Source organism: Aedes albopictus, chromosome 1 (assembly GCF_035046485.1).
Source record: "Aedes albopictus strain Foshan chromosome 1, AalbF5, whole genome shotgun sequence".
In the NCBI taxonomy this organism is placed as follows: Eukaryota; Metazoa; Arthropoda; class Insecta; order Diptera; family Culicidae; genus Aedes; species Aedes albopictus.
The window spans coordinates 5732829-5742778 of NC_085136.1; the positions used below are offsets into that span (position 1 = coordinate 5732829).

General features: G+C 42.6%; 1 protein-coding gene across 1 annotated transcript in view; it reads right to left on the reverse strand.

Moving 5' to 3' along the window:
- Nucleotides 1-9950, reverse strand: part of LOC109405351 (solute carrier family 53 member 1-like) — a 553430-nt gene that overhangs the window by 429499 nt on the left and 113981 nt on the right. The gene's annotated exons all lie outside the window — the stretch shown is intronic.

Here is a 9950-nt window from a genome sequence, read left to right on the forward strand (position 1 = left end):
ACGTTCTTTAACAAAGACATGTACCACTTGAGTTCGAACTAGGGACCACATTTAGTACCTAATTCGGCCACTTGGTGCCCAAGTTTCAGTTAAAAAAAAAAAGTTTAACAAATCAATGTTTTCCTCTGTATCTGGTCACTGGTAAGCACATATTGTTATCAGGCCCGTGAAATTGCATGGTTATATCGTCTTACTTCTACATATCTAAGGTGTGGTACGTTCGATTCTTATCTTATCAGTGGAATTGTTGCCCTGCATTAAGCCATTTCGACGTCAATTCCATAAAAAAAGACCGATTTCAAACAACATAGTGCTCTTGATCGTGTAGATTCTTTCGTCATTAGGTCATTGCCGTCAGTCTCATACTGTTGATAAGATAAGCCTGTTGTCTGTACTCCACCATGCGACCTGATCCATTTAATGACCGTTCAATTTCGTAAGAAATTAAGTGAAATTTACTCGGTATGCAAAAGCTTGAGATAACTCCCATTAATACCAGCACCGTATTGCTCGATTGAGAATGCCAAGCGCAATCGATTCGCTAATGCTGCATTCCTCGCATCTTCATACGACCCTAAAATCGTTAGATGAATGCGAGATGATTAGTATGCAGCACAGACTTGTAAGTTGAAGCTGACTGGCCGCCGTGTGAGTAACTAAATCTACAAAGTGACCAGACGCCTTGTTGTGCATAACATTATAGGCCTAGTAGGTAGGTAGGCATCTTTTTTCTCATCATGAAGTAGGCTGATGTTTCGGACACCGAAGTAGGCATGAGAGAGATGCGTCCAAGCGGGCCGTCAGTGTTTAGTTTTGTATGCAGATGCAGTAGGCCATGCACGACTCACAATTCCAAGCGCTCACCAGACCATGCCGGATGATGCTCACCGATCGTATCCGGTCGTCGTCGTCGTCGTAGTCGTCCGTCCTCGAGGCGGCGGCGCCGGCCGCCGAGATAGACTTCCGAGAGGCGAGGGTTCTGTTTACAAATAGTTTTATTTTTTGCTTCGATTTCCACCAATGTTACTAATTAGCCGTGAAAGTATTCGAGATGTTGATTATGATTACACTAGTTTACAGCATTTTTGAACTCGGTAAGCTGATGATCGTTTTTGGTGTAAAACCATGCCCTGAGTTCGAAAACGCGATGGAAAAAAATTACAGTAGAGCGGAAATTTTTTCGACTTTCCATACAAGGTTGATGATTTGAAATCGATTTTTGTTCTATTTTTAAGCAAAGTCGCTCACTTCACTCATCTCTTCCTCCTTAATCAATGTTCCGATTGAGCTGAATTTTTTACTGTAACTCGCCTACATATGATATGTCAAATAAACGTTGAGAAAGAATTTTTAGATTGTTCTTTTCTTATTGAAAAAAATACATTTCTTCATATATTTTTGGAAAATTTGCTAAAGTTTAAGGAGATCATCCCCAAAACTCGCCAATATCTTGAATTTCATCAGCCTTACGCAAAACCTGCTTTCAGATGATCGAATTGTATTATATTCAGCTTTTAATTTATGGAAAAAGATTTAAATTTGGTTGAACAAAACGCAAGATTTTTGAATTTTATTAAATTCCATATTTTAAAAAGTTGTAAAACTCAATATTGAGTTAAAACTCAAAAACTGTTCTACTTTAAATTTTTCGAAGCACGGTTTCGAGATCAGAGCTAAATTATGCTTCAAAAATTTTGGTCTTTGACGGAAGTTCACGACTTTCGTTTTATTTTGTAAACTAGTGTTACACGACATGGCGTTGCTGTAGCTAAACTGTATGATGCTGCTAACAAATGAAATTGAAAATTACATCGGTACTGACGAAGCGGATCATAGTGATCGAACCTTAACCTTTTGTTTACTCCACGGTAACAGATGGTGGTAATTTTTGGTTTGTTATAAAATCGCGTACCACACGTGACGTGCACCGGTGGTTCCTACTAGGGGTATCAATTCGATCCGCGCTCTCTTACCGACTTTCACACGTCACGAACCGAAAGCTTCGCCACCCAACAACGGAGGGGTGCGTTCCGCGGCACTGATGGCGATGATGAGCCCCAATCTCGCACAGCCTGCTGCTCCGTTGACGGCGGGCGCACTCTACTGTTGGTTGATTGATGCACATCACAGCAGGCTTCGCGTTGCACTATTACGCCATAGAGCGCCAATTTGGCTAGTAGTGTAGATATTATTCGTTGGTGGCTCCAAAAGGAAAGAAACAGTCCCACAAAAATGTGTACAAAAGAAAAATCAGCCAAGCTAATTGAGCGTTTCTTCGCGGTAGGGAAATTGATTTGTTCGAAGCGATTAGTGAGTGTTCGAGGGAAGCATGCTTTTTTGATCGAGATATGCGTTGGAAATTAGTGGCATGCTTCGTTCGATCATCTCGTTGTTACTAACACAATGTATACCTGCGCGGTTGCGAGAAGCTTCACGGTGGGATCACTTCCGCGTGTCAATCAAAGTTCGTCAGCTTGAGTGAATTGTGAGTAGATTTTATTGCTTGTTTCAGCAGAAATCTTCTGAAGATTTGCACTTGAAAGTCGATTAAACTTCGTACTAGCAATATGCAAGACTTCTTGCAGTTATCAAGCGAAGCGTTCCACGATAGGGGTTACCTGACGTGATAAGTGGAACGTTTCACCACATTCCACTTATTCTGTGTGCTTATCTTATCAGTTTCGATTTTCAAAGCCGACTTGTTTAACAATGGGCACCAGTGTGGTATTACGAAATTGCAATCGTTTCAGGCCAGTCATTATTGTTTGCATGATACGTTGAGTGACGGCAACCCCAGACTCAACGATCAAGGCAGATGTACCTTTTTGAGCCATTGCGTCAGATATACATACTAAAAATACCACGACTTGGTAAAAACGTCGATAACTGGAAGAAGCGACTTTGTCTTATCTTTAACCTTTAGATTGGTGGTCACTGGTCAGTGGTCATATGAGTGGTTTGGTTTCAATTCTCCACCATCAGTTCTAGGTTCTTCATCATCGCCTATGACTCAGAGATAAGAATCGCGGATGATATCGCATTTTTCAGCTGGACACCATCTTTTCTTGGGAACTTAACATTTCATACGCTCACTCAGGTATCAGGTATCAGACGGCCGGCTCCAGAGGCACGTTATCATTCATTTGGGACATTGGTGCCATTGCCATAATAAAAGCCTATTTCATCATCTACCTAAGGGAAAAGGAAGGAAATGAGGATTTGGATGAGGATAGGGAAAGGTAGGGATATAGGATTTGATTGATTTGCCTTTATTTAAGAGCCCTTGGCTGGTTCGTCTCTAGCAGGGAAATAGGAAAAAAAAACCCTGCAAGAGAGTACTAACGCATAAGCGTACCACAATGGGTTCAAACAGCGCCCTGAAAAGGGCTTCTTGTTGAAAAAAAAAAAAACTTCGAGTTCAGAATCAAGAAAGCTTGTATGGCCTTCGAGCAATGCCGGCGAACATTTGGGACCCCAAGTTGTACCAAATGTTCGCCGGCATTGCTCGAAGACCATACAAGCTTTCTTGATTCTGAACTCAATGTTTTTTTTTCGTTTATTATTGAGGCTTTAAATTTCAAATTCATTCGCCTCTTGCCCCATTGAACTCAATGTGAGGTGTCCAGGAAAGCTTGGAATCAAGAATAACTTCAACGTACTTTACCTGTTCAGTCACATCGATTTCAGAATCAAAGAGACGCAAAGGTCGAACGCCATCACGGTTTCGCCTTTCCGTAAAAAGAACAATAGATGTTTTATTCGGATTACCCGAAAGGCCATATTGGCGACACCAACCCTCAATAACCTGAAGGGCACCTTGCATCAGGTCGAAAAGGGTGCTGATGCACATACTGACTACCAATGTTAGAAAGTCGTCGGCAAAACCATAAGTAGGAAAACCGCTATTATTGAGTTGCCTCAATAGCGTATCTGCTACGAGATTCCACTAAAGTGGTGATAAGACTCCCCTTTGAGGGCATCCACAAACACTCAATTTCCTAATCGCTGCTTGAAGCAATATCGGTTTTTGAGCATTTGGTGAATCCAATTGGAAATCTTTGGAGATATTCCATGACCCCGTGTAGCTTCCAATATGGCATTGAAAGGCACGTTGTCAAAGGCACCCTCGATGTTTAAGAAAACACCCAAAAGAGATTGCTTTTGAGCGAATGCTTTCTCGATATCGTAAACAACCTTGTGTAAAAGAGTCACAGTGGACTTACCAGATTCGTATGCATGTTGGTTCACATGAAGAGGCACGCTGGCCAGATGAACATCACGGATGTGATGATCCACAATGCATTCTAAGCATTTCAGAAGAAAAGAGGTCAAACTGATAGGCCTGAAACTCTTTGCTTCTTCATACGACGCACGACCCACTTTCGGAATAAACTTCACAGTAATATCCCGCCAAGATTTGGGAATATACCTTGTAGCAAAACTTCAAACAAGTATTTTTTCAAAACATGTTTGAAATCCCTGCTGAAGCAAAATAGGATAAATCCCATCTACCCCAGGAGGTTTGAAAGGAGCGAAGCTTTTAAGTGCCCACTCAATCGATTCTATCGTTACAATACTCCGAGCCGAGGCCAGGGAATCATAACTACAAAATAGACATCAGGTTCATCCGAAGATGTAACATCCACACATCCAGGAAAGTGTGTGCTGAATAAGCATTCCAGAACTTGCTCATCAGAGGAAGTCAGATCGCCATGTTTAGGCACATCGAGGTTGTAAATGGTCTCTCGAGGGGAGGTCGACGATAGACTGTATCCTGTCGGTTACAAAAACAGCCGAGATGGCGCTCCAGCGTAAGAGAAGAGGGATTCGGTGCAGTAGTGACTCTGGATTTAAGATACGCATTCAATAGCGCCAGTAGGACGGCTATTGCCGATGCGCTGCTGCGTCTGGGCCGATACCCGAGTTTCTGTACAAGATTCTTGGAAGTTACTTCCAGAATCGAGTACTAGTTTACAATACGGAGGTGGGTCGATGGAAACTTGCGGGACTCCTGAGGTTATGTGAAAGCACCTCAGGAGTCCCGCAAGTTTCCATCCTGGGTCCAGGGTTATGGAATGTCATGAACGACGAAGTGTTGAGTTTGGGATTACACTATCACTTCAAAGCGCCGTCAAACACTTGGGGGTGATGATCGACAATAAGCTTTTCTTCGGTAGCCACGTTGATTACGCTTGCGAAACAGCTTCCACAGCTATAGTGGCACTGTGACATAAGTGCTTCGAAATGCGCTGCACAAGATGCATGCGCAGGGCTACCAGGATGGCCTCCATGGTCAAATGGGCGTGGGACAGATGCACCACAGGAACGATGTTGATTCCAAGGGCAGATAATCGGGTTAACAGGCGCTATGGGGAAGTAACATTCCACCGTCCAGGTCCTTTCAGGCCAGGGGGCTGTCACTACTCTACTCCAACATTACTTCTTAGTGCAGCGTCCATACCTCATTACTGACATAACGTCAATTCCTTCTGACTCAAACTGATTTCAAATCTTCAAAGTGTTCACAAATAGTAGAGCCCACCATTTTTTGACCACAGCGAGCACCGTCGCTCAATCCATAATACGGAAGTCCTTCTGACCAAAGACAACCGTATAACCTTCTTACGTGATCCGACTGAGCGATAGCACCTTCCAGGATAATCCGGGCATGCACAGGACTTCTTTCAGCGTTACATCGACTTCCTCACCATTCATCCCGTTTGCTGTGATACTTCCTGCACCGCTACCTTTCGCTTTCACAGTTTTCCCGTCTGCTAACAAGACTTCTTAAGCATATGGATTCCACCAATCGAGATCATCCATCGAATTTCTCATGTACTTCGTACATCCTGTATCAACGATCCATTCTCCTGTGACAGACTCGCAACTCCTAGTAGCCATCGTCAAGCATACTCTACGACCATCAACTTCACTTTCCGTATACGGATGCTTTACACTTGTCGCCTTCGCTTCGTTTTCTGCACTAGCCTTCACTTCCTCCAACAAAACAGGGCAGTTTCGTTGGAAATGCCCTTCACGTCCGCCGTAAGTAGTATAGCACTTCCGAACAAAATTTCTCCGCTTTTCATTGCAAAACAGTCTATCACAACACTTGGCAGAAGTATGCGATGGCCGCTTCTCCTCGTGCACTTCGTCACTCTTGACTTTTACAAGTCCGTAACTAACGTCCGCACTTAGGTCCGTACACTATTTCCTCCGGCGACCAAACGTACTTCTTCCGAAAAAACACTCTCTGTCTGCTACAAACTAAACTGGAATCGTAATTCAACGTAACTCGATCAAAAATATAGTTTTTTCAACGTTTTTCTGTAGTTTCAGTGCTCAACAGCATAAAAGGGGTACAATTTGATGCCGAATATTTCTTCTGGATATCCTAGGGCATCCAAACTTTCTTGAGTTTCGATCCTTAAGTCTACGGGTGTAACGGTAACTTTTTCATTATAAAAAGCTTCGATTTGTAATCTATCATGTCCAGTAAATCTTCTGAATGTTCAATGCACATCATCAGATCAGTTGAGGTCATCCAAACTATTATTATGTTTAGAATGTAGCATCTACAGCAATTGAAGTTTCAGTTTTGGCTATATAGAGTTATGTTGCATAAACTGTTATACTTACTGGAGTTCAAAGAAAATAATCAAAGACTATGAACTAGCTTCGGGATATTATGAATCGTACAAACTGTCCTGCAATATATTACATGGAGGCTACAGCCGTAACAATATCTTTTTTGCTGTTTTGGGTTACACGACATTACCAATCGTAATGATTATATCCAATAATTTTATGTGGCGTTAATAACAATTTTAATAATATCGAATGCTGAGGTCCGTGGCGTAGTGGCTACACGTTCTCTTTATAAGCGGATGGTCATGGGTTCGATCCAAGCCCCGGCACTTTCAATTTTTCGTCAGTTGCTCTTTCCCCCGAGAGCAACTGACACCTGACCTTCTTCTGAGCATGTGCTCCAATGGACCCGAAAACTTGGATATCGGCTAACGGCAACTCATAATGGACCTCCAATCGGACTGGAAATGGAACAAGAGCCACACTTTAACATCCTCGTGCCCATCCTTCTACCATGAGCATGGTAGAAAAGTGACAGCAGCGCAAAGGCAACCAGTTCGATATAGTAGAATTAGAATAAAATACATTTAGGCGCTGTACAAAGTGTAAGAGTAGCTGCCAATTAGAATCGCTCACGCAGTGCCCTAGTGGACATAAGAGCTTAAAGTTAGGTTAAGTGGTTTAGGAAAAAAAAAAATCGGAATCAACAACACTCGGTTCGTGGCTGCAGTTCTGCACCTGGTCCGCCCACCTTGCGCACTGCCTTCCAGGTCTTCTTGTGCCGGTCGGATCGCTTGCAAACACTAGCTTAGCGGGGTTGTTGTCCGGCATTCTAATAACATGCCCTGCCGTCGTACCCTTCCCGCCATTGCCACCTTCCGGATGCTAGGTTCGTCGTCGAGTACAGCGAGCTCGTGGTTCATTCTTCGCAGCCACTCCTGCACACAGCTAAAGGTGGTCCTAAGCACCCCACGCTCGACCGCTTTGAGTGATTGCATGTCCTTCTCGAGAACAGGTTTCGTGCCCGTGCTTGAGAAACTACTGTCATAGCCATAAATTTTTAAGAACTGAACTCCACAACATTTAGGATGACCCGGAAAACTAAAAAAAAATCTAAGAGTGTCTTGTGGCCTTCAACTATTCAGTGAACATAGGGTTACTCTATGTAGCGATACAAATGTTAACTGGAAGTTCTTAGTTGTAAGGAAATTTAGTATTCCTGAAAAATGTGTCTCAAAGCCTATATGAGTCATAGGTATTCTGGAATGGCTCATGAAATGCCAAGGGGATTACTGCAGTTGGATGAACAATTTTACAGGTCATTGTGAGAATAACTAATGTTACTGTTAAGAGATAAACTGCAGAATAGTTTGGACGACCCTAAATGTCCCAAATATTTGTAACAATATCTAGTAGACTTCAGGTTGGTCCAGTAACCGTGATTTATTATGCAACGTTACTCAGTATATCAGATATGACTGCTGTTACGAGTACAGACCTGAAGTTCGGAACTCCAAGGTAGTTTGGCTAACCTGGAATATCCCTATAATGTATCTAAATGACATTTGTGATTTCAAGAGCTTCGCGAATCCCAGCAGATTATGCAATGCTGTTATTTATGACAAAAACACATAAAATTATCCTTGTAGATTTGAAGGACTTCACTATAGGACAGTATGGAACACCTAGAACATCCCAGAATATAAAACACCATTTGATATCCTTGACGAAGGTTAAATGATTGCATATGAACGTTACCCATATCCAAATTCACCTTTTAGAACAACTGGTATATCAATTATTTCGTTTCTCAGAACATCATGGTGTTCAGGATGTTCTAGGTTGTCAGTGAAGTCTCAAATACAAATATTCCTATTTTGCCCTAATAAAGGATTCAATTTGCAGCAACTTTGCCGACAGTATTCTGTTTTTCTAAAGGTGTGAATTTATACAGCCGATTTTATGTTGGGGTCATATATGACCCCTACGGCTCCAAAGGGTTAAAAGGATTTAAGAGGCGTTTCAGAAGGCATCAGGGTTTTTAAGGGGTTTAAGAGTGTTAAAGAGGGGGGTTGCAGGGAGGTATCTGCAGGTTTTCAAGGGGGTTTCCATAGAGTTCGGAGGGCTTCAGCTCCCTGAAACCTTCTGATATCCTGCTGTATTTCTCATGAAACCCCATTGGAGATCCATATGACGCCATCGAAACCTCCCATTGATTGAACTCAAGTGCTAAACTTCTCTGAAACGTTTGGCAAACTTCTAAATTCCTGAAAGTCTACGGTCCATACGACGTTCAAAAGATTTGTATGGAAAAAGGTCTATTATGGGAGGAGGGTCCGAGATGGCCCAAAAAGAGTCTACGTAGTTTATGGACATCGTCCACGCATATTCATGATAAAATAAATAGATGAACATAGAAACGACACTGTTCATCAATTGGTGAATTACCCAAGGCTACGAACAATCCGTTTAGTTCGCTATAGTTCTAATCTTCATCTTCTGGTCGATGTAAATTTATGATTCACATAGAGGACATTGATTAGCAGTTGCCGCCTTTGTCATAAGGATGTATGAGTTGCGGAATGCATAAGAATAAAGTGGCAAAAACTGATCTCAGGTAATAGCTGTGGATATGCTTATAGAACATTCAACTGAGAAGCAGGCTGCTTGGATACAATAAAAAAAGAGGAACAAAAAAAAAAGTGTCTGAATAAGTAATAGATTCAAATGCCTACTTAGTGACGATCGCAGTGTGCGCAGACAAAGTAGGCTTCGCATCTCTCCTCCTACAGAAACATCCAACGCTGGCGCCAGATCAAACTTCCAGCAGGAAAGAAAAGATGAACATACACGAACATCGAAGCCTATGTAACCACAAACAGTCTACAATGTACCTGCCTCCCGGGCCCGGTCCCAGTCAATCGACTTTCCGTTTTGGCACGGCTCTCGTTTTACATCATTTCGTGTGGTGTGCAGTGCATCCAACATCCACTCACTCTCTATGGATGGAAAGGGGCGGAACGAGAGGCGACTGCGTCGGCGCGAAGAAAAAATTAACTCAAATTAATTATGCTAATGTACACACTAATTTCCATAGTCGCACGCATAAGTCTTAACTATTGCTCGACTGGATGAGGAGGAGGAGGAGGAGGGAGCCACCTAGCTAGCTAGAAACCAACCGTATCTGAGTGATTCGATCGCGCCTACAACAAACTCCCAATACGTGTAGATACACAGCTCAGGAAGTGATTCTCCGACTATACACCTTTCACCCAGACGCAACCTCAACGGACCCCGCTTTCCTGCACTAGCACACGCGTTGTTAGCATTTTTATGCTAATCCATTCTTTCTATAGGTAGGT